Consider the following 26,803-nt stretch of genomic DNA (forward strand, 5'->3'; position numbering starts at 1 on the left):
TCTATCAACAATGTAAGACCTTAATATGCACATGCCAGGTAAAGCTTCAAGAGTTCATCATGTAGAAGGTCATTATGATAGCCATTCCCATAAGAGGCACTGAAGTAGAGTAAAAGGGAGTTTTCATTAACTTTTCATTATCTCAAGGAAAAGACAATTCTTGTGATTTGAGTTGGCTGTGAAATCCTTTTGAATACCTTGAAGTACTAGCAGCTTGTTAAAAAAAAGTTATTTTCAAGAGTGCTGTATCTCAGCATGATTAGGTGACATGGGGTTTGTTGTTTTCAGTGTCCTCACATAGTCACATTTTTAGACCTTAATCATTTCTGTTTACTGTGCTTTGTCACATCGTTAAGATATTTCTCTACCTGTGCCCCTAGGAATGTAATTAAAATGTTATTGCAACATTTGAGAGGAAATACAAATCATAAGTCCCCTCAAGTTTTATTTTAGTTAGCTTCAATTTTCAGAGCTGAATTTTCATATATTGGTTGTTATTAAATTTTAATCCTTGATATTTCTATTGTAATGTTATAGAGAAAAAGAAGAAGTAAATGTCATAGACAGGTTAGTCTTTGATATTTTCAAAAATGGTGAGCTTACATCTACCTGAAATGTATTTTTATAAATGTATTACTTTAAAATATGTGCAGTGGGTTGAATGGGGTCCCCCCAAGATGTCTACCTAGAACTTCACAATGTGACCATATTTGGAATAAGAGCCTTTGTAGATATAATTAAGGATTTCAAGATGACATCATCCTGAATTAGGGTGGGCCCAAAATCCAATGACAGGTGTCTTTATAAAAAACTAAAAGGGAGAATATGGGGAGATCAAGAGAGGGTCAGTGAAGATGGGGACAAAGATTGGAACTATACCACCATGAGCCAAATGACACCTGGAGCCACCAGAAACTGGAAGAAGCAAAGATGATTTCCCCTCTAGAACTTTCAGAGGGAGTGTGGTCCTATCAACACACTGATTTCAGTCTTCCAGCTCCAGAACCATGAAAGCATAAATTTCTATTGGGTTTAACCATCACATTGTGGATATATTTTATAGTAACACTATGAAACTAATACATATTTTATTGATAGAAGTGGGATGCTGTTGTAACAATACCTAAGAATGTGAAAATGCCCTGGAATTGAGCAATTGGTAAATGCTGGAAGAATTTACAGCATGTGATAAAAAAAAGTCTAGATTGTCTTGAAATGGCTGTTGGCATAAATATAAACATTTGGGGCACCTCAGTGGCTCAGTCAGTTAAATGTCCAACTTTTGATTTTGGCTAAGGTCATGATCTCACAGTCGTGAGATTCAGCCCTGTGTCAGGCCCCATGCTGGGCATGGAGCTTGCTTAAGATTTTTTTCTCTCTCTTTCTCTGCCCTTCACCCCCTTCCACACACACTCTCTCAAAAACATAATTTAAGAATTTAAGAAATAAGAACATTAAAGGTGATTATGGTAAGATCTCAGAAGGGAATGAGAAACATGTATCCGAAACTGGAGGAAAGGCAACCCTTGTTGTATAATGGCGGAAAGCTTGGCTGAATTATATTCTGTTGCGTGTGAAGCAAAGCTTGTAAATAATAAACTTGGATATTTAGCTGAGGAGCATTTCGAGCAAAGTGTTGAATGTACAGCCTGGTTGCTCCTTCCTCCCTAGAGTAAAATGAAAGAGGAAAGAGATAATTTCAAGAAGGAATTGTTACCCAAAAAAGAACCAGCATTTGATGACTTAAGAGATTCTCAGTCTATTCAGATTGCTAATGATGCCCAAATTAGGAAATTTACTGTTGGAAATTCACTAGAGATAGAACCAAGTTTGTAGCTGAAAAACTTTTGCTGAAGATATGAGGTATGTGACTAATGGACACAATTATCCATACAGCAGAAGCCAGGGATGCAGATGGGGTCATCTGGGAAAGATCTGTTGAATCTTTTCTCTAACAGTGTGGATTTGGAGGCACTTGGTTGGCTAGGTCAGTTGAACAGTCAACTCTTGATTTTGATTCAGGTCATGATCAGAGGGTCATGAGATTGAGCCCTGCATCAAACTCCTTGTCAGGCTATGTTCTAAGTGTGGAGCCTGTTTAAAATTCTCTCTCTCTCCCTCTTCTACCTACTCCTGCCTATGCACACTCCCTCTCTCTCTCAAATTAAAAACAAACAAACAAACAAACAAACAGTGTGGATTTTATGACATACATGGGAGACTCACAGAGTTTTTGAGATTGTTACACCAGCACAAACACTGTCAGCTTGGACTGAAAAGAATAGAGTCTAGATGAAATGGAAAGGTTTTCAGACTCTCAGGATTCCACAGGTAGGAAGTAGGCTGGTGGAGCTACTCAGCTGCAGACATTTGTTGCCCTTCAAGAAAAAAGAGAAATGATTCTGAAACAGAGCCTTGGATGCAGAGGCCAGAGCCACGGACCCAGAGAAAAGCAGAGGTTGGCAGATCCATAGGCCAGAGGATGATGGGGTTGTTGCTGTTGCAAGCACTGTGAAAGGCACCAGAGTGAAGGGTGGGGAGTGGGAAACCAGGAGCCATAATGGACATACTAGATACAATGTTTATTTCTGGAAATAAGAAAACAAAATATCTAGGGAGACTATTTCTAGTATAAAGTACTTGGTTATTTTATTTCATAAGTAAAAGAGAATATGAAAAGTGCTAAGAAGGATCCAAAAAACAAACGTAAAAAAATAAAAGATTTAAAAATAAACAGAATTCCTAGGAAAATAATTAATTAAGTTAATGAACATGTTGAGCATAGCTAGATATAGAAATTAGGATATTAGTAAATTTAAAGAAAGATCAAAGGAAGTTGCACATACAGACAAAAAGAAGGTACATACTAACAGTGGCTACAAAAGAATTGGAAGATTGAGGGAAAAAAGTAAAACATATATTTAATTGGAGTTCTAGAAGAAGAGAATAAAGAGGAGGAGGGGCAATATTTAAAGAAAGAATGACTTAGAATTATCCAGAGCAGATGAAATACATGAATTTTCACTTTCAAGAAGTGCAATGAAAGCTAAGCATAAAATTTTAAAAGAAACTTAAAATTAGACACAACAAAAGTAAAAATTCAAAGCACCAAAAATAAGAAGATATTCAAAGAAGCTGGAGGGAGAAAGAGAGAGAGGGAGAGAAAAGAGAGAAAGAGAACAGTTGTCTTAAAAATTAATAAAAATAAGTACATATATAAATAACTAGTGGCAGTATAAATCAATGGAAATTATGTCTAATATCAGGCTTGTGAAAGTAAGCTAGAATTATACTCCCGAATTAAAATGGGAGATATATTTGGGAGGTGGTAAACAGACTTCAAGAGTGTCAAAAATCTTTGATATTAATTAACTTTAGACTTTGGTTAAGTAGGTAAGTTAAAATTGTTTAAAGTGTACAAATGGTATGATTTCCAATTTACTGAGAGGACAGGGGATGATAGCTAGCACTTATATGATGCTTACTATGTGCACTGTACTGTTCCCAAATGATTCACGTGGGATTTTATTATTTAATCTTCACAACAACCTTAGGAGGAAGGGTGCTGTTGCCACCTCCTTCATCTCATGAAGTAACTGAGGAGGCACAGAGGGACAACTGCTAAGTACCAAGCTGGAATTTGAATCCAGGTAGTCTGACTCCAGGGCGCACTCTTAACCCCCAAAACATTACCTTCTATGAAAATGAGGCAGGGTAGAAATAAATCCAAATGGACCATAACCATTCACTCACTCATTCATTCAATGAAAATGTATTAAATCATTACTCTGTGCAAAGTACTATCCTAGACACTGGGGAGAAATGAAGAAAACAACAAAAATTCATGATTCTATGGAGCTTATGCTCTAATGGAATAAAGTAAATGAAATAAACACTGCACTTAAAAGATAAAAAGTGTTGAACTAAGAGAAAAGGATAAGATTTGTTTATCAATTAGCTATATGTTTCTTAAAAGAGGATTAAATAATTTTAAAGACTTAGAAAGCTTGAAAGTAACTAACATTTATAATAGGCAAGCATATATGAGCAAATGTATACACACACACACACACACATATATATATAAAATAAGTAAGTAAGAACTAAAAGAAATCCAGTGCTTTTGTGTTAATATCAGACCAAATAGATATTGGGTGCAGAATAGTGTTAATTGAGATAAAGAGGTCTACTCTGCTTTGACAAAGATTCAATTTGTCAGGATGATATTCCAATCCTAATGTTCTATGCACCTAACAACATAGCTTTAAAACAAGTAAAATTGAAGGAATTAAAAGGAGAACTGAAAAAAATTGATTTAACACACCTCTCTTACTTATTGATTGATAAAGCAGACAAAAAAATCAATGAGAATACGGATTTGAACAACGCGATTAACAAGCTTAGTCAAATAGGACATCTAAAGAACATTGCAACCCCAAAACTTTTCAAGCTCTTATGGATATTTATAAAATTTGATAACATTCTAAGCACAAAGCAAATTAAAAAAAATTCCAATACTCAATATAATGCAAGCCACACTTTCCTATCACAATGACATTAAGTTAAAAATCAATACTAAAAGAGTATTTAAAAAATCCTATATTTTATACTTAAAAAGTGCTTCTAAATACACGATGGACTGCAGGAAGAAAATTGAATGGAAATTATACTAGAAATTGAATGATAGTGAAAATATTTCCTAGCAAAATTGTGGAATGCAAAATAAGTTCTAATGAAGAATTTATACCCAAAATCCATAAATAAGAAAAGAAAAATTGAAGATAAGTAAGGTAAGCATCCAATATAAGAAGTTAGAAAAATAATAATTGTATAAAATTAATTAAAATAAGATAAAGAAAAGTGAATAATTTAATGTATAAAAATAGAATTTTTAGAATTACATATATATTTTTTGAAACTACTAACAGTGTTGACAAACCTCCAGAAAGAGTGCCAAAGACCCTAAGACAAGAGCATTTCTGGTGTGCTCAAAGAACAACTGAAGACTAGTGTGTCTGGGGTAGACTGAGCAAGGGTGTAGACGTGAAGGTGTAGGAGATGAGACCCAAGAGATAACTAAGGTCTAGATCACGCAAGGCTATTGCAAGAAATGTAAAACTTTGGTTGATGTGTTAAGAAGATTCTGGGGAGACTACTTAAGAGTTCACTGCAGTAGTCAAGGCAAGAGAATGGGGGCTTAGACATCCTAAGTTAGAGATGAGCTTGATATGTTTTGAAGGTAGAGCCAGCAGGATTTCTGTTTTGCTTGAATGTCGAAAAGTAGAGCACAGCAGACTGAGCTACAGTGGCAGTCACAAAGGTGTTGAATAAGTCAAGATAATTGGCCTGACTGGCAGAGGAACTGTATAATTAGACTTGATTTTATATGAGGTTCAGTCTCTAAAGTCAGCCCATTATCCTCCTTGAAAATCCCTTGCAAAGGTGCCATATTGTACACATTCTCAGTGTCTTCTACAAACAGAATGCTTCCCCAGTGTTAGCAAAGCTTGCTGCTTCTTGATTTGAATGTGGTAAATACTCTATGAGAACCACCTGGTCTCTGAAACAGTCTGAGGAAACAGCAGACTCATGACCTGCACATTCCACTCAGAATCTTACACCCATGAAGGAAACAGCTGGAAACAATTGTTCATCCTGTACCCTCTTCCTTTCTCTTCCTTTCCCCTTTCCTTACCAACTGTGCATATCTTAATTCCCCTAAGTTAAATGCATATATGATACATTTGTCAAGAAGCTCAGCCCCTTTTGTCTCTGATGGACAATGTTAAATTAGACTGCTTCTCCAGAACTTGCTTTCCAAGTTTTTATCATTGAGAATCAGACCCGTATCCCTGGTGCTACAAGAGCATATAAGTCAGTCTCTCTTTTGATTCTAAACTCTGAAATGTGGCTCCAACCCTCAGTCAATCTCATAGGAGAAGGTTCCAACCAATTCCCTTTACTCCTTTCCCTTATCCCTTATTTGTGGGAGATCTTCCCTAATTTAACCCAGTTGCAAGGGGACAACACTGCCCTATCCTGGTATCCTATCTCCTCTTGGGCCTGGAGACCTTGTCCTAGACCCACACCCCTCTCACTCTATCCAAGGGTAAATCTTTCAGATGACACCCTTGTCCACCTTTTTCTCACTCACATTCTCCACAATCTTCGACCTACTTGACAATGCAAGTCTAATACTACCTTGCTTTACAAATGGCAAACGTCCAAGGTCAACATTTATCGTGACTAAACTATAGTTCAGCAACTAGTCTCTCCTTTTCTCTTAACTTCTGTGGGAAGAGATGATAAAAAAAACTTCTTAGAAAAAATCACCAGGGCTCAATTGATGTTGGGTTTGCATTGTGACTTTTCTCTGGCCTTAGACATCATGTGCTTCTGCTGCCTTCTTGAAGAGCTTCTGTCCTCCATCATAAGAAAACACCCTGATGGGGTGCCTGGGTGGCTCAGTCGGTTAAGTGTCTGACTTTAGCTCAGGTCACGATCTCACGGTCCGTGAGTTCGGGCCCCGCGTCGGGCTCTGGGCTGATGGCTCAGAGCCTGGAGCATGCTTCTGATTCTGTGTCTCCCTCTCTCTCTGCCCCTCCCCCATTCATGCTCTGTCTCTCTCTGTCTCAAAAATAAATAAACGTTAAAAAAAATTTAAGAAAACACCCTGAGTAACTGATGCCCTTCAAGACTGCATCAAGAATGAGAGACACAGAGCAGTCCTGAGTAGAACCCAGAGAACTGCCTCTGGTGACCTGCAGACTTATGGCTGAGGAATATATGCTTCTTGTAAGCCATTGAGAGTTTTGGATTGTTTTTTAAATTGAATTATTGCAATAAACATCTGGCTAATGCGCTGATATTCCCATTGTACAAATGAAAATAGTCAGACTCATAGAAAGTACATAACTTAAGCAAGGTGAGCCTGGAGACTCAGACTCAGCTCTCTCTGACTCAAACCTCTGTGGTCATTTCACTATCTAACAGGGCCTCCCAAATACTTGCTGTAACCTTACCATGTCCTTTAGACATGATGTTTTTCTTTTTTTAATATTTAAATTTTTAAAAATATTTATTTTTGAGAGGAGAGAGAGAGAAAGAGAGACCGACCATGAGCCAGGAAAGGGCAGACACACACACACACACACACACACACACACACACACACACAGAATCCAAAGCAGGCTCTAGGCTCTGAGCTGTCTGCATGGAGCCTGATGTGGGACTCAAACCCACGAATTCTGAGATCAAGACCTGAGCCGAAGTCAGATGCTTAACTGACTGATTCACCCAGGTGCCCCAGGCCTGATGTTTTTCTTATCTGTTGAAATTTCAAGCTAGAATTTATAAACATATTTTTCCCATTCTTGTTTATTAAACATTCATTGACTTATGACCATGTTTATATACAATCACGGGAGCTACCTTTACTTCTTCCTCACTCTGGTGATGAGTTTCTGTCCTGATTTTTATTCCATTCCTTATCCCATCTGCCTGATGCTGCTACAGTGGGACTATCCTGTCTGATTTCAGAATTTTAAACTATAACAGAAATAGTTCTGGCACATTCAGTGAAAACAAGGTCATTTGATTATGTGGTGAGGATAAAGAGTTGGATTGGATTTTAATTCATAGGCAGAGCTTTATGAATAGGTGATTGTCATGATTAAAAAATAGTGAAGTTGGGGGGTGCCTGGATGGCTTAATCGGTTAAGTGTCAGACTCTTGATTTTGGCTCACGTCATGATCTCATGGTTCGGGAGATCAAGCCCCATGTCGGGCTCCTGGATGACAGCACAAGGCCTGTTTGGGATTCTAACCTCCTTGTCTCTCCCTGCCCTTCCCGCATTCAGTGTGTGTGTTTGCATGTGGCACGCACACACTCCCTCTCAAAATAAATAAATGAACTTAAAAAAATTGGAAAGAAATTATTTTATGAAAAAGTATTCTGACATAATTAATATGATAAGAAAACAAATAATATGTGAGTATTTACAAAAAGATTCCCTTTCTTTGTCTCTTCACTGTTTAAGGAGAAACATGTCACTGCCAAATTACCTCTTCCCTTTCTTCTTCGGGAAGCAGTCCTGGCCCCAAGCATTTTGTGATATTGATTTGAAAGAATAGGCAGAAAGAAACAGAACTGGAGAGACAAAGAGGAAGGGAATAATTCTCTTCACTGATTTGATCCTCTTTTGTGAGGTATTCTGGTAATGAGGATGTGGTAGGCAGGACTTTGGCTCCCATGACCTTTGCCTTCTGTGATTTACCCATGGTTTTGTAGGGTTACATGGCTAACGGGGCTTTCCAGATGTAATTGCAGATGTTACTAATCATTTGAGAGGTAACAGATTAAAGTAGGAAGAGTTTCCTGGATTACCAGGGTGGGTCCAATGTAATTTCATAAACTATTCATTTAAAAAAAAATTTTTTAATGTTTATTATTTATTTTTGAGAGAGATAGAAAGACAGAGTGTAAGCAGGAAAGGGGCAGAGAGAAAGGGAGACACAGAATCCGAAGCAGGTTTCAGGCTCTGAGCTGTCAGCACAAAGCCCAATGCAGGGCTCGAATCCACGAAACGTGAGATCATGACCTGAGCCAAAGTCAGGTGCTTAAGTGAGCCATCAGGCGCCCCAATTACATAAACTCTTCAAGACTGAAGAGGCCAGATGGTTGAAGCTGAAGGGAAAGTCAGAGATTCAAGGTATGAGAAGAATTGTGTGCACAGATTTTCCCTCTCTTGTTCCTTAAGCAGGGTCTGTGTTTGCTGGCTTTGAGGATAGAGTAGGCCCCAGACCAAGGGATGCTAGTGGCCTCCAGAAGGGAAGAACAACCTCTACCCAGAAACCAGCAAGAAATGAGGAATTCAACCCTATAACCTTAAGGAACTGGATTCTACCAACCACCTGAATAACATTGGCTGACACCTTGGTTCCAACCTTGTGAAACCTTAATCAAAGGACCTGCCCAAGTTCAGCCTAGACATCTGATCTATAGAACTATGAGGTAATAAATATATGCCATTTAAAGGTGTGAAGTTTATGGTAATTTGTTATGGCAGCAGTGGAAAACTCATGCAGAAAAGAAAGGGAACTTAAGTAGAAGTTGGGGATATTAACATAATAAACATCTAAGAGAGCTAGAACAAAGAGAAGAAAGACGGAGGAATTATATAGTTGGGTGCTGAAAAAAATTGGGGGAAGAGTTCTGGAGTGCAGGAGAGTTGCAGAGAGATAAGAGGGGTATATGCTAAACAAGATGCTTGTAAAATAATTTCTGCTATGGACAGTGCTTCTTCTGATATGATTGTATTCAGAGAAGATTTGTGGCAGCCTGGGGTATATTTAGTTCATATAGAATGGGCTGGAGTTGGAGAATGAAAATCAAGAATAAATAGAAAACGTCTTGGTAAACCAAGAAAAAAGTTAGGCCTTGAACTGCGGGGGTAAAAACTGCAATGAAGAAATTTTGCCCTGTATGAATGAACTGAGCCTGAGAGAGGGCCAGCCACACTTACCTAGGAAGTTTTAAGTTAATGTATTGATATAAAACCCAATTTTAAAAAGAGGAGGATCAGCAGTGTCTTTCATAAAACAGAAATATATGAGGAGACACCATTCACCTTGTTAAGGCATGACTGTTGGTCATTGGTGAACTTTTCAGTTCCACCGAGGAAAGTTTCAGTTTATATTTGTTAGCTTTGTAGAGGTTTACAAGACAGAAAAAAAAACCTTTATTGTATAATGAAGACACAATATTGAAAAATTTGAAGATGAACTAGCTTATTTTTATCCTTCTTTCTGAAAACAAGTCCATAATCTGCAAGCTTTGTGTTGCTTTAGGAAGTACAGTACCTGTCTCTAGCAGTTCTGATAGCCACTAGCAGCTACTGAAGTCCTGGGGACTGTAATATGATATCAACTAGATAGCCTGCTTGTGGAACAGGTGTTCTATTAAGTTTATTTTCTGGGTAAATAAGAATACATCAGAAAGCTTTTTTTTATTTCATTCCTTATTGTTGGCAATCTTCATAAAATGTGTACCTTTACTTTCTTGTAAATGAAGGAGAATGAACATAATTTACCTTTACTTTACATTTGGTGTGATAGGGTACCCACGTGGGGATAAGAATTTGAGTGGGATGTGAATTTAACCTAAATCATCACTCAGATTGAATAGATCTGATAACCTTAATTTTGGAGGTTTTCTGAAAAACAAAGTGAGTTGAAGTTTCAGAAAATTGACCTGGTGAATTGTGCTGTGACTAATATTTGTTTTTATGCAATATATATTAAAACTAATTTCCTCTTTAAAGCTCTTGAATACAGAAAAAAAGGTTTTTTAATGCATATAAAACGCTATGACATTATTTTCTAAAGCAAATCAGATTGGCATATTTTTCATAATATCCACAAATGATGCTAACCTTTAAAAAAGACTAAGTAATATCTTTCTCTTTATAAGCATTTTCTCTTCTGTTCTCTCTCTCTCTCTCTCTCTCTCTCTCTCTCTCTCTCTTTCCTTATTAATCCAAGGGAAGTTCCTGCTTATATCTTGTCTTGATATTCACTTTGGTTCTAAATTCTAGGATACTGTTATTTCCAGACAAGTTTTAGGGCTCACTGCAGGGTGAACGTTAAAGGTAGTGTGGATGGTGCTCGAGCAGCTTCAGGCAGGACATGACTGTTGTGATCTGTTCTGGATGCTTCTGAAAACCCTTTGCATTATTGCTTCAACTGATAGGTCCTCTGAGTGAGACTGATCCCCTTCCACATTCCCTCACACTGACATACCTAGCAAATGATTACCTCCTAAAGAAAACCAGAATCAGTGTCTGAAACACACCAGGGAATAGTCAGACAGATAGTATTCCTCCTCCCCCCAACTATCCACTAGAGTCTTTGAATACAAAACAAACTAAAAGTCAGTCTTAATTTGAGAGCGTCTCATACAGGAGATACTTAAAGAGGAGAGACTTGATAGCAGTTAAACCTAGTGAATCAAAATAAAGGTAAGAACTGTTAAATGACTAAGTGGTGATACCAGAGGAGATTAGAAGAAGTGATGACCATTCAGGTCTGGAAGTAAAATAGGGATACTTTGTGAAATATTGCCTTCTCTGAGGACAATGGGGCCAGGAGATGATTTATTATTAGTTTTTATATATGGTCTTGAAGAAGAGAGACTCATTGGGTCAACACAAGAAGTTTAAGAACAGTTTGTGTTTAAGAGGAATATTTTTTTTTCAATATATGAAATTTATTGTCAAATTAGTTTCCATACAACACCCAGTGCTCATCCCAAAAGGTGCCCTCCTCAATACCCATCACCCACCCTCCCCTCTCTCCCACCCCCCATCAACCAAGAGGAATATTTTTAAAAAAATGTTAAATGTACCCATTAAACATCAAACAGAATGGAAATTAACTCTGCATCAAGTCGCACTGCCCTCGGTTTGCTGGCTGAGAGCGTGTCGCTGAAATTCTCCTAAAAGCTCATACAGTTTAACGAGTGTGTCTTCTTACATTCCACGTGGAAAGGAAAGCAATAAACACTGAATCCACTGATACCGCAAGTGTGCATTGGGAGCGGACCTATGCCTCTTTGAAAATCAATTCAGCATTCACCCTCTGCTCTCCACTGGGTTTGTCTTCCTAAGTTGCATTTTATTTCCTTCTAACTCCACCACTCCCCTATTGTTCTCTTTACTGCATTTGCTAAACTACATATGACCTCCCTGTTTCTATTCAGAGATCTTGCCGCCCTTTAACCTGTCAGACCTCAGGTATTCCCCCCAACACATGAAGATCATGGAAACATGTTTTGAAGTATCATGCCAGATAGAGTGATAACTCTCACCAGTGAGAGGTAAATTATATTCGACTGTGGGAGTATAATACTTTAACATTAACTAGACCTTGCAATGTCTTTGTATAAATATTGAGAGTGATGTATTATAAATGTGTTCCCATTATAGCTCACCTAAAAATTAGATTTTTTCATTTGTCTTCAGAACATATTGACTTGTGGCGTTCTCACACAAAAAAAATGGAATTGAATTCACAATGTCCTGCTTGTTACCAAGTGCTCTGGGTTGGTTATATAGCATGATTAGTATTGATCCTGAGGGAATAGAACTAACAGTGCTCTTGTTTGTAGAGCAAAAGAGGAATTTTTTTTTATTTGTAGCTATCAGTTTTTAAAGGTGAACAAATCCATGTCTTTGGACTCACATTGTATGTTTTCTTTATCACGCCTTCTTGGTGGAAATGTTGAGTGAAGCCCTGGTCTAGGAAAAGTTCTGTTATGAGTCGTGCTACTCCAGTGTACTTTACTAATGAACCATCTGTCTTCAAAAAATGAGGATGCGATTTTATTTATATTACTACTACAACTCTTGAAAAGAACAAAAGACTGATTTTGTTGAAGGTTTGGATTGTTTGAAATGTGTTTAACAATTATTTAAAGGCTGTGTATACTAATGCTATGGAAGTCTTGGGTCACAGAAACAGTAAAACTATTAATATTAGAGATGAAGACAAAAGATAGTGTGCATTTTAAAATATAATTTTTAGTCAAATTAATTTACTTCTGTACCATATGGAAATATTTTGGACATTTTTCATACATGTTTTTCTATGAAAGCCTTTGTGTTGCTGGTAAAATTTAACACGTTACTTTCACTGCTTTGACCTTTTTGAAATTATGCTGGTTAAACAATGAACTAGCATTTTAAGGAGAGTATATTTTAATGTTTGAAGTTTGTGTTCTAGGCTCTAAACTGAGCCTTTTTTGGTCAGTCTTAAATTAGAGTATTAAAGGAGTTTGAAGAAAGAAGATGAGATTATTTGAATTTCTTATAGATGAAGGATATAGGAAATGAATGGAAAGGCATGATTTTATGGTGTCTCCTTTTGATAACTGTTCAAAGACAAATTTAGAGTAGATGCTGAGAATTAAGATGATACAAATAAATCAGAAAGGCAAACTCTCAGGACTTAAAGACTTCCTGAAATGTTCTCTCTGATGCCCCAGAGAATAAATCAGTATGAGCCTTCCAATTCATCTATCAACCATTCATTTGCTGTTAACTTCAAGTTCTCTTGTCCTGGGAATGCTAGAGAAACAGCAGAGTCTTCTGACCTGGTAACCTAGTAAATTTCTGGCAAAAATAATCACTATGGTTGTCTTACACCTTTACAGTGCATGTAATCTTTACAACCTTGGTTTCTTTCTCTACTAACACAGGAAGTAACTGCTATCGTCTTCATTGCCCTGAGTCGTCACCTTTTCTCAGACTGTATCCTTTTTGATTCAAGTTTAAAATATATTATGCTGTTTCTTTTTGAAAATCCCATTTTCTTTGGAAACTGATTTTTTTTAATGTTTATTTTTGAGAGAGAGAGAGAGAATGAGCGGGGGAAGGGCAGAGAGAGAGGGAGACACAGAACTCAAAGCAGGCTCCAGGCTGTCCACTGTCAGCACAGAACCTAAGGTGGAGGTCCAACTCACAGACCATGAGATCATGACCTGAGCCACTTAACCGACTGAGCCACCCAGGCATCCCAAGACTGATTTTCTGAACTGCATCCATGGTTTTCCTTTCCTCTAGACATCTCCCAAATGTACTTTATCCCTAAGATTCTACCCAGAAACCTACTCTCTTTTTTTTCTTAGTAATCTTTTTCTTGATATCATTTCTTCTCTCATTATTCTTTTATCCACTACGTCTTTGTATCCAACCCCCCATACAAGATCTTTGTTTCCCAAATATCATTTTAAATTTCTTTAAATTTTTAAAAATGTTTCTTTATTTTTGAGAGACACAGAGACAGATCACAAGTGGGGGAGGGGCAGAGAGAGAGAGGGAGACACAGAATCCCAAGCAGGCTCTAGGCTCTGAGTTGTCAGCACAGAGCCCAACGCGTGAGACTCAAATTCATGTCAGGAGCCATGAGATCATAACCTGAGCCAAAATCAGGATACTTAACTGACTGAGCCACCGAGGCACCCCTCCCAAATATCATTATTAAATCTTCAAGAGGCGCCTGGGTGGCTCAGTCGGTTAAGGGTCTGACTTCAGCTGAGATTATGATCTTGTAGTTTGTGAGTTGGAGCCCCACATCGAGCTCTGTTCTGACAGCTCAGAGCCTGGAGACTGCTTCAGATTCTGTGTCTCCCCTTGTCTCTGCCCCTCCCATGCTCATGCTGTCTCTCTGTCTCTCAATAATAAATAAACATTAAAAAAATTAAATCTTCAAAAGCCCATCACTAAATCTCCCCCCCCCCCCCCCGGCTTTAGAACGAAGTTCTCTTTCTTTTATTTTCATTTCTATTGAAAACAACAATATTATTCTGGTGCCTCATACTGAGCATTCCAGTCTCTTTACCCACAAAAGTGTCACACAACCACTCTATTAGACGGGGCTCTAGAAGCAGAGCCTGAGACAGAGATTTGATGCTGTCTCATCAAATTGTCTCTTCCTTGATTTCTTTATCAAGGAAGAGCTCTTCAGGGAACATCTGTAAAGACATGAGAAAAAAAAATAGAAAGGTAAAGGAGTATAGCAAAAATGCAGTTTAGGTAAATGGATGTGGTGAGGCTCAGGAGTATAAACTAAACCATAGAATTATTTTTCCTTGAGCTTAAGAGCTGGCCTTCTATGCTCAAGTATCAAACAGTAGATGACTATAGGCACTTCCAGAGATGGAGTGTGTAACTTCCTATGGACACTCAGTCCCATTCAGTGAGAGGCAAACCCTGAGAGACATGAGGAAGCTTTGAGCTTTTAGGACACAGTATCTACTACACCTACATACACACATCCTTCCTCAATTGTCTAGCTCCACAGTGGGTATGATAATTGTTATTCCCAAAGCTACCACCATAGTAATGACTCTTATCATGTATCACCTGGGCTTGTATCATACTCTAATAATTGATTTTTAAACCCATTCCTATCTCTAAATACAACATTAATCACAGCTTTGTTCTGGTCAAATACTTTCAATGATTCTCCATTGCTTAACAAAAAAGTATAGATTAATATTATTAGCCAAGGTTCTTTACCTATCTCTTCTCAAATTACTTTTTCAAGTTTACCATAAGAACATCTAATACATATGCTTCTCTAACTGGAATATCTCTTTCCTAAATATGTTCAAGACCTTATTTTATCTATGTTTATTATCTGTTTATATATTATTTTCACTAATGCATTTTACTACATTTGGAATATTTTCCTCCTACAACCCCATATTTTTAGTGACATGATTTTGTCCTAACTTGATTAAATGTATTTAAAAAATTATTTATCATGTTTACTTGTGTACCTCCTGAAGCACTTACTACTCACATGAGGCAGAGTAGATATTCACAAACATGTTTTGCTCCCTACTAAATTATGTTCAAGATACCTTTTATCAAACAACTATAGTGTCTGTCACAGAGCAGCCCTCAATACTTATCCAATTGAATTGAACCATCACAAAGGCATCTATTTTTTTAATACCTTGTCTAATTTTTAGAATGTTGTTTAAGGCCACATAGTAAAACGTGTTGAGTTTTTTGTTTAATGTCTCCTGAAATAATTGAAATCAGAAATCATCTTCTACAATTTATCGTTAGAAATCACTTTGGTGAGTATTAAAAATAATGTATAAAAATATGTTGGGAAGAAATATGGAAGATATTATTTTAACATATCATATGATATGATCAGAGTTACTGTCATATTCAGACAAATTAATATTATGTGTCTCCTGATATGGTGAACTAAGAGGGACACAACATTAATCTTATGCATGCCTACTCATCTCCAAAATAAAAGCACTGTACCCTACAAAAATATCAAGGTCAATAAATATTTTAAAAAGGACAGGAAATATTCCAGATTAAAGAAAACTAAAAAAATATGTCAAATGCAATGTATGAATCTGAATTGGATTTTTTTTAACAGCAAATATAATAGCATAAAACATTACTGGGATAATTAAAAACTAAATGTGGAATGTGGGTTAGATATTATCCTATCAATCTTAAATATTAGGTTTTTGATAACTGTATTCATGTTAAGTAAGAGGATATCTAGTTTTTGTGGGCTTTTGGGGGGAAAATTATATGTATTTATACACATCTTCTTGAAATTTATAACTCATAATTAAGAGTTCTGTGAATTCTAACAATACAAAAAAAACCAACCCTGCTTGATTCAGACAAGGGGCTAAAACATTTTTTTTTTCTATAAGGTCCAGATAGTAAATATTTTAAACTTGGCAGGCCATATAGTCTCTGTTGCATCTACTAACCACATTTATAGTGCAAAGCAGCTATAGAATATACCTGAACAACCACAAGTGTGGTTGTGTTTCATTAAGACTTTATTTATAAGATAGAAAGCTGGATATGACCTATGTACCATAGTTTAGAATAATTGACCATATCCTACACTTATTTGATCACAGAAGTTTTTTCCACCCAAATTCCAATTAATAGCCTATATGCTTTAAAATAATAGGCAAATTTAAATGGTAGATAAATCCTACTTAGAAATCAAAGATAATTCTTTTAAACTGTTATTTTTTAAGCTTTACATGGGATATATGCAGATATATTACATATTTTCCAAAAATATCAAGAGAAGAGAAAAGCAATTTAATATTTTTATCCATTGTATTCAAGAAAATGCCTAGTTTTAAGAAATACATTATGAAGTACTTAGGAATAAAGGGGCCCAACATTTCCAACTTTTCTAAATAGATTAGAAAAAAGAATATATAGATATGTAGATATCTATATAAAAGAATATATAGGTATATAGAACGATACAGATAGCAGGAGGGAGAAAGAGCAAGTCGGACAACATCTAAATTATTGGTGAACATGGGCAGATGGAGTGTATATGGGAATTCTTATATTATTCTTGCAGTCTTCCTATACATTTGAAATTATGTCAAAATAAGAATTTATTAAAAATGTTCTGTGTTGTACAGGTAGAGTTACATGACCTATTCTATCTCATTTGACCAAAGCTCCCTTGCCTCTTAAAGACTTTTGCATATTCCAATTAAGACTGGATGCAAACATTTAAGTCATCTTTTCATTCTTGATCTTCTCTAATGGGGAATTAAGCTGACTTCTCCTATGGATTGAATGTTTGCATGCCCTCAGATTCATACATTGAAGACCTCATCCCCAGTGTGATGATATTTGGAAGTAGGGCCTTTGGGAGATATGTTTACATGAGTTCACGAGGGTAGACCCAAGTTCCCCATGGGTCACTGTTCTTAAAAGAAAAAAAGACCAGAGAACTTTCTCCTGAACACACATCAAATAAAGGCAATATGAGCACGCAGAGAGAAGGTGGCTGTCCACATTCCAGGAAGAGGGCCCTCACCAAGAGATGAACCGGCTGGCACTTTGATTTTGAATTTCCCATTCTCCAGATCTGTGAGAAATAAATGTTTGTTGTCTAAAATGCACAGCCTGTAGTATTTTGTCATACCAGCTCGACCTGACTAAGCCATCTTGATCACTTCCTGACTGAAGCAGGGCACTGGTGCAAATGTGCTTGTGGTCTGTCAAAAGGGGTCATGTAAACCATGTCCTAAAGTTTTACATTTATTTTTCCCCAAGTCCTCACCACAATTAAATTATTCCCTCGTTTTATGTCAATATTTTCTCCAAAAACCAAAATAAATTTTATTGTATGGTGTCTGTCAGTAAATTCAAAATGTGACTTGCTCTTTTGGGGTACTAACTGATGCAACAGGATTTATTATTGTTGTCTCAAACTGTTGTCACCCAGGATACATTTTATGTCATATTTCTATTACTCAAATATATACCTTATATTTCACTATCTGAATCATATTTTTATTGCTCAGTGTTTTACACATAGGTCTTAATATTTTCTGAACTAATACATTCATGAATAAATGAATGAATGATGACTTTTTTTTTCTAAATTCAACTCAGATCATCACAATTGAAAGTTAGATCCAAGGTGAATATAATTTTATTATGTTTGAATTTGTTAAAAATGATTATTTCTGAATACCCTGTAGTGCCTTAAAATGGAATTAATATGGCTGTGAGGATTAGGTACACACTCATGACATATAGGAATATGTAGAAAAGTCATACACTGTCTCTCAGTATAGGCAGAGTTACTCAGTTTTACAGTGTTGTGGCCAAGCGTGACCATCAAAGAGAAAGGTGAAAATTGGTTATGGAATCTAGGAAGCCCATTTAACTTGGGATTTATGTTAATTTATGAAATTAGTTAAAGGAAAAAATAAAAATGTTTTACACTGGAGGTGCCTACGGGTACTCTTAGTGAATGCTGTGACGGTTGCAACACTGCCCTACCTTTCATGGTAGGGATACAGATGAAAGGATTTTTTTCTTTCCTTATTGAAAATTATGCTTTTTATTTATCAGTCATTGTTTTATATATCAGCACTCAATATTTTGGTGATTGGTGATTTTAAGCTGTATCCAAAGGTTATTGCTTTGAAAATACTCTTCTAAATCTTATAGCACATGCACACTGTATATTCACAAATTTGTGTATACACAAATCGAATATGGAACGTGGAACTCACCCCCAAGAATGGTGTGAACCAGGTTAATGTCTTCTTTGTCAGATATTACTAATAAATAAAATAATTTTGCTGCTTGAGATATTTCCCTTCAGGATGCAAAGATAGTGGAGAGAGGACTGGCTGTGAGGGACTGATCTCATTGTCACCCCCATCATCCCATGGAAACCTGTTCTCCTTTCCTCTGCCCACCAGAGCGGAGGGCACCACCCACCTGCAAGAGGCCAAAAACTTAGTTGTCTTGCATTTCTCCTTTGTACTAGCATGGTGCTACTATTCTCTAAATGCTGCTTATTATGTGTTCTCTACTTATCCATCCTAGATCTTTGACCTCCCTGCCTCTACTTCTATTACTGCTTTTCCTTATGCCCCCCCCCCATATCTCAATTAAATTACAGAAATAACTTCAAGTCCCACTGAATTTATCCTCTGCAATACTGTGGGAGCAAGAGAGATCTTTCTACACTACAGCCTTAACCTGTCACTCAATTCTTAGTTTGCTTTAATTGGTCCTACATCGCCTTGAGAATGAACTCCAGACACTTTGATGTAACACACAAAAGCTTAGTCATTTTTGTTACCACTTTACGATAGTGGACAACTATATATTCTTTTCTTGACAAACATTAATTTTTTATATCTCTCTTTCTCTTCCCCTTTTTCTCTTTCTCTCCCTCTTTCCCTTTCTCTCATTTATCCATATCTATCTATCTGTCTATCTATCATCTATCTATCTCATCTTTTTGGTAACATCCAACCCTCTTTACTGTGAGTAGTATTGATGTTATTTCCAATCAAGATGGTCTTTTCTCTTTAGCTAAGCGATAGGCACATGATCTAGGAAAGACCCAATCAGATGCTTTCTGGAAATGTGAATTTTAGACGGCTATGCTGAATAATTAGCAAATTCCTGCATTTATCATGTGTCTTTGCAGTTGAACGTGTTTTCATTCTTTTTTTTTTTTTTAATTTTATTGTTTATTTATTTTTGAGAGAGAAAGAGAGAGAGAGAGAGAGCAGTGGAGGGACAGAGAGAGAGAGAGAGAGAGAGAGAGAAAGAGACACAGAATCTGAAACAGACTCTAGGCTCTGAGCTGTCAGCACAAAGCCCAATGTGGAGGCTCAAACTCTGAATGGCGAGATCATGACCTGAGCCGAAGTTGGACGCTTAACTGACTGAGCCATCCAGGCACCCCAAAACATGTTTTCATTGTTAATGGAATGATATCTCATCTCTGCACTTCAATTCAAATGTCACTCTTGGAAGTTTTCTTAACTCAGTCACCCTGAGATACAGACCCTCCATTTGTCTTTTCACTGGATTGAAATCTATGCATGTTCTTTCTAACTCACATGCCCCTATCCTCCTCCAGAATGCTAGCTTCTTGTAAATAGGGAATATTGGAAGTGAAAGGAAATAGAAGAAAGAGCAAGAAGTCAGTGGCAAATTAGGAAAATGAGAAAAATGAATAAGTAGAAATATAGTATGCTAAAAGGTACAGCAAAGAATAGCATCTGTCTTCCAGGATTGGGAGGTACTGGTAGAGGAAATGTATAAGGTAGTTAGTTGCTAATATTATTTACCAAATATTTTTAGATTGTTCCCCTCCCAGGCATATGATGAAACTGCCCCACCTAGGGCCCTTGTGGTTGTGACCAATGAGGCAAAGAGAAGTTGTTTACTCCACTTCTAGGCAAGAACAGTTAATTGCATTCGAGGGAGCCTCTGCAGCTATTTCTCATGCTGGCGTTGGCAATAATAGGGAAGGAGGCTGCTCCATCAGTCTGGGGAACTGTGATTAGCAGCCACACAGTGGGCATGTGCTGGTAGAGAGACAGAAGTCATTGCTGTTTTAAACTGAGATTCTGGAGCTGCTTGTTAGCAAAGCATCACCCATCCTATCCTGGTTTCTCCTGAAATGAAACCAAATGGATAGAAACAGCATGGGATGGCCAATAAAAAGGGCAGATAAGAAATGAACTGAGTCACAAATCTGATGTGAGTTAGCAAACTTTATCATAAACTGCTCATGTGTGATTTTATTTTATCCATATTTAATACACTGAAAGCACCATTAACTACTTTTTGTCTCAGTTGAGAAGGGGAACTTCTTTACTTTCCTTGCTGCTAGAAAGGCCACAGGCAACAATATTCACAGCCCCCAACCTGTCCTGTCTGTTTTAAAGAGGAGTCATTTCACACAAGGCTTGTGTGTGCAAATCGAATCATACAGTGATTGGGGAGTGGGGCGGGAAGGAAAGGAAGATGACAACAAAAGAGCAGGGGAGAAAGCTAGAGCAAGAGGTAGGGTAAGAGAGCATGTGTGATTTCACCTGCATTCTGCCCAGCCGCCCCCAGGAATCCAGTCTCAAAATGTTGGAGATGCATCTGGAAAATTAATCTGCAGTTGTGGCATTTCATTCTCACCAACACGCAAGTAGGAAAGGTGTTTTATGACAGAAGCCTATAAAACATAGTTCTCATTACTCCTATAATCGTATCACATAAGCAGCTTCATAAAGCTCTCGTGTGAGGCCTCCTTAAGCTAATTATATGTGTGGTATACAAAGAAATGTAGACATTCAATTAATGTTTGAGCAAACACAATGTCTGAAAAATAAATCTGTCCCTCAAAGCAGAATTTTCCAGCATTAAAGTATTCCAAAATTCAACCAATAAATGTGGATAAATGCAGCGATTATGTAACACCCTGATTTTCTCAAATTTTTTGTATTGCTAGATAAGCACAACAAAACCATCTGATTACAGTGAACAGAAAAGTGAAAGAACGTTTCAGAGTCTGGGGGCTGTAATTAGATCCCCTGGTATATTCCCTATCAGGCACTTTTATGTTAGTAGTTTGACTAATACAATTGCAAAATTAAAGGAGTTATATTTAAAATTATATTAAAGTCTCATTAAAAGGAAATGAAAAATATTTTAATACAAATACCGATTCATTTTAATAAGCACTATGTTAGGAACATTACACATTATCAATATTGCCGATTGATCCAGAACCTTAATCCCATATTGGGTGGCTGGCAATACCTACCACAAGAGGGCAGAGAGTGAATGCTAATGATTTTATGCGAGTTCTCTTGTCTAGAATAACCTTATTCTAGTGGCATTCTCAGACTGAATCTCAGAGTACGTCATGAACAGGGTTCTCTTACAGCAGTCAGAACTGTCTTAGATTCATTTGTTCCTAAGTGCGCTCAGACAGCCTAATTTTTCTACCCATGTCCTTTAAGATGAGAGACAGAGGGAGAGAGATAGAGATAGAGAAGAAGATAGAGATAGATAGATGATAGATAGAAGATAGATAGATGATAGATTTTCTCTAGATGAACTCATGCCCTCAGGAGACCAAGATCCAGTAAATACATATAATATGACACTGTTAAGATAAAAACATACACAAAAATGCTGTTTATTGATTGATTCTCTATAAAGAAAGAATGGAAAGAATATTTTTTGTGTGATTTCCAATATGCCCTACTGAATTTGGAGCATAGATTAATAGATTTTCAATAAATTTATTACTATAACCAACGAACACTCTCTTTCTATTTGAAGGGAAACAAAGCTAATTTAACCAAAAGTAATCTTTCAATCCAGATTCCAATCAGTTCTAAACACCTGTTTGAAGGCATGAAATAAATTTCAATTTATTATGTGACAAAACAAAAGTATGTATATCCATCTTATAGATTAGTTACATATATAAACTTTGTCAGTGACTCTTCTGTTTAAAACGAATAGGAATCACATCCCTTAGTGCTAAAAACTTAAATTAGTTTCCTAAACTATTTTATTTGTTATTGACTATGGTGATCATATAGAATACCAGGCTAAAGTGGATACTTCATAAATAGTGATTTACAGTTCACTGTATGCTGGAACTCAAGAACATTTTTCATAAGTTGGCTTTATTGTTTTCTGGACAATGATTGTTCTTGCCAAGCATGACCTTGGTTCAGAAGATGGATTCTATTATAGAACCTGAACAAGTCTGCTTACACTTCCCTTTCATCATTCTTTTGCTTGAAGGAGAGTAGACAATGCGTGTTCTATGGGAGATGTTGAATAACATGCAATTGTGTGAATGGTTCTGCCAGATCTTAAAGCAGAAAGTTATTTTGAACAGTGAATTTGAGACCTGATCAATTGGGACTGCTTTTAATTTTCTACCTTATGCAAATGTTGGCACTCAGTGAACGAATTTGATTAATGTTAAAGGTAAATACTAGATGGTGGTGTTACCAAAGGATAGCTCTTCCCATACAACCTCACGTGTATAATACTGAAGTGTCAGGAATCTTTAGTATTCCAGAATCACAATTCTTTTGTGATTATATTTTATCACATTTTTATATATTTTATATTTTTGTGGTTATATATTTTATCAATAAAATAGCAATTTTATAGAATCACTAGAGACTCAATCCACCATCGTACCACCCTGTTCGTGCTTTTATAAATCCTATAAAAGCTGATGAGATATCCTAACTGGAAATTGCTAGAAGCACAACATTTGCATTGAAAATGATGAGTGGTTACAGATAATTATTATTCTACTATTGGCTGACTATATGGCTTTTATGCTTTTTGTTTTCTTTTAAACTTAAAACAATTCTCATTATATAATTATTCAAATATTTTAAGAATTTGTTAAGCAACAACTATGTTCTGAGAAGCTAGCAGTTTAGTTAGCTATATTACTTTTCAGCCTGGGTTTCATATTCCCAGTTGGGGAAATTGAGAATTAGAGAAAGTTATTTGCCTTCTGCCAAAGCTCCGCTTTAGAGGTGGCAAGTGCCCACACCCCTCTCATTCCATAGGATAAGGCAGATAGCATGGCCAACATGTTATTACTACAATAGGGAGCCCCTCAGAAACCATCTCATTAGGGAGAGGCAACAAATGTTTTGATATAAAACCCTCTAAGGCATATGATCAATGTAATCACAGATGAGCAAATACAATTAAGGAAGATAGGAAAGGACACACAATACTGCCTACTGGAGTCTGTGATACTTCCATAGAAAAGTGATTGGTCATAGGGAAAAGGGAAACTTCCAGGAAATCAGAACAAGATGTAGAAAGGCACAGTGATTTGAAAATTTCAGCTGTGTTTGAGGAAAAAAGGAGCAAATCAACATGATTGGAGCATAGACTTGTCTCTGAAATGTGTCTGAAAGTGCATTCTCTGCCATGCTAAGAATTTTTTACTCTTTTAGGTGGGGTGTGTGTGTGTGTGTGTGTGTGTGTGTGTGTGTGTATGTGTGTGGTGTGTGGTGTTGTGTTGCTAGCGGAGGTGAAGGAATCAGAAGTTTTTAAGTTCCACAGCAATGAGAAAGTTTGAGCAAGTTTTAGAAAGATCATCTGGCAGCAATGGAAAGGAGGAGGGATGGAAAGGGAAGGAACAAGAAATTTCTAAGATAGCAAGCCCTCACTAATGTTCATTTCACAGTTTAAAAAATGTCTAATGCCAACTTAAAATAAAACAAAATCATGAAGAAGGGAGAGATGGAGAAGATTCAAGGGAATTTAAGATCTACTAAGAAAATGTTAATAGGATCATTCTTCTTTTAAATATAGATACTCTAAATATAGGTCTTGCAAAGCAAAATGAAGATATTTGTAAGAAGTTTGCTCACTGAAAGTACAAACTTGGTCTTGGTATCAGTGAAATGTGAGTATTTTTTTTCTGACATGCATTACAAAATGCACTACCCAGGTCGATTTTATGGGCAAAGCTGGACAATGAAATATTGGCTTTGCTTATATAAGTAGTTTGAACTGAACTTAACCTTATTATGGAGAAGAACAGAGGCAAAAATTATAGGTGATTATTCTTTTTTGTAAGTAGTTAAAATGAAAAGATTTTTGAAGGCTTTTTGTTCAACTAAGGAAATTGAACAAAACAAAACAAATAAGAAGAAACAAAATCCCATTTCCTTGGGAATACACTAATTATTTATATTATGCCATATCTAAAAGAAAAATACGAGCTTTGATGCCTGTCTCTCAAGGTTATTGTTTTGTGGATTTTTTTTCTTTTTCTGTGAAATTCTGAAAACCCTGGCTCTTTGTACTTCCCACATACAAAAAATCTCCCACTGATATATTTAGGAAATAAATATGATTTTTCCCCATCTATTCTTATAGCATTTTTCTACTGTTATTTTTGAATACTTAATTTTTTTAAGAGCAGCTTCAAATTTTTAACAAAACTGAGGAGAAAGTACAGAGATTTCCATATAACTCCTGCCCTTCCCCCTCACCCTTCCCCCCCCCCCCCCCCACACACACACACATAGCCTCTCCTGTTATCTACAGCACTCACCAGTATGGTACATTGTTTACCAAGGATGAACCTACCCTGATACATTGTAATCACCCAAAATGCGTAGTGTACCTTAGGATTCACTCTTGGTGTTGCACATTCCATGGGTTTGGTCAAATATGTAATGACATACATCCATCATTATATTATCATACAGAGTATTTTCACTGCCCTAAAAAGTCCTCTGTGCTCTGTTTATTCATCTCTTCTTCCTCTAACCCCTGCCAACCACTGATCTTTTTATTGTCTCTGTAGTTTTGCCTTTTCCAGAACGTTAGTAGTTAGAATCATACAGTATATGTAGCATTTTCAGATCGGCTTCTTTCATGTAGCAACATGCATTTGAGTTTCCTTCATGTCTTTCCATGGCTAGATAGCTCATTTCTTTTTAGTGCTGAATAATGTTCCATTGTCTGAATGTACCACCAATATCCTTTTCTTTTTAAGAAATTTTGGGAACTCTACATCAGGCACTTGATTTAGTTTCCATAAACTTGCTTAGAATATTATAATTTATTCATTGTGTATTTTCTATACATATGCACAATGGAATTGGAATTACTGTTTAGTCACCCGTATACATACATTTGATTAGAAATCCCCGTTTCTTCTTTTCAAATTCTTAAGAGAGTCATTTTGAATGATGAAAAACAATTCATTTAAGTTCACCTTTTCAAATCTCAGAAAGATTCATTTGCTCCAAAAATTTTAACCTGTACATTTTTATTTGAAGCCAAATTTTTCAAATTAGGATCTCCTGCTGTTTCCAAATCAATACGTGTTACCTACACTCTGCCCCGCCATCTCAATAAAAATATATATTTTGCTTCTTTTCTGTGAAATTTTGTATAATACAGTTATTATCACTTATATAATTGTTTTATTCTTTGATACTAGGTGTTGAATTCAAAATGTTTAAAACTTCATAAAACTTGAGAGTTTAAAATTTTCTTTAGAAATTAACAAAATTTTGAGTCAAAGTTATATTTGCTAAAAATTCAAATTTTTACTTATACCATATATAATATGTATATTTTATTTATTGTGATAATAAAATGGTTTAACTTATTTATAAGTTAATAACTTATTTCTAAGTTAAATAATTTCTTATTTAATAAGTTATTAACTTATTTCTCCTGGAGATTAGCACTGGGATCCTATGTCCAAACTTATATATGAAACATAGGATTGGAAAGATGTACAAGGCACAGTAATATCAGTGTGCAACGTTGAGTGTGATATCTGTCAGGCACTATAGTGGGCCCATATTGTTTCATTTAATACACATAGCAGCCTCGCAAAGTGACATTATGATTCTCTTCTTATAGAGTAAGAAAATGAAGTTCTAAGGAGTGATAAAGATTTCCAAGTTCACTCAACTGGCGAATGACAGAATTAGGAATCAAACCCAGATATTGTTTTTCATTACATTATGAAAAAGTTATTCTGTTATTGAGTATTAGGAAGGATTACTGTATCGTGCTGATATACACACAGCTGAAATGGAGTGTCTACATAAAGTTGAAGTTTTTCTCAGATTTGTTGCCCAGTATCCTCCCTCCTGCTTTAGTCTCTCTGGAGGATAGTGGAGCTGGAAAATGAAAAAAAGAGGTCAGAGCAGAAAAGAACCCTGACTCAAAGCTTTTTTATTTGACCTGTGGTCCCTCTTGTAAGAACCACCATGGTCAGATAAAGAGGTAAATTGCGAGGCTGCCTTTATATATTTTTTGGCATATCTATGGAATACACACACATATGGTAGGAATCTACGAGATTAATAACTCAAAACTAAAGAGTAAGCCCTAGACTCTGGATATACTATGAAGAGTGTTTTTAAGAG

Source organism: Felis catus, chromosome C1 (genome assembly GCF_018350175.1).
Source record: "Felis catus isolate Fca126 chromosome C1, F.catus_Fca126_mat1.0, whole genome shotgun sequence".
NCBI classification, from domain to species: domain Eukaryota; kingdom Metazoa; phylum Chordata; class Mammalia; order Carnivora; family Felidae; genus Felis; species Felis catus.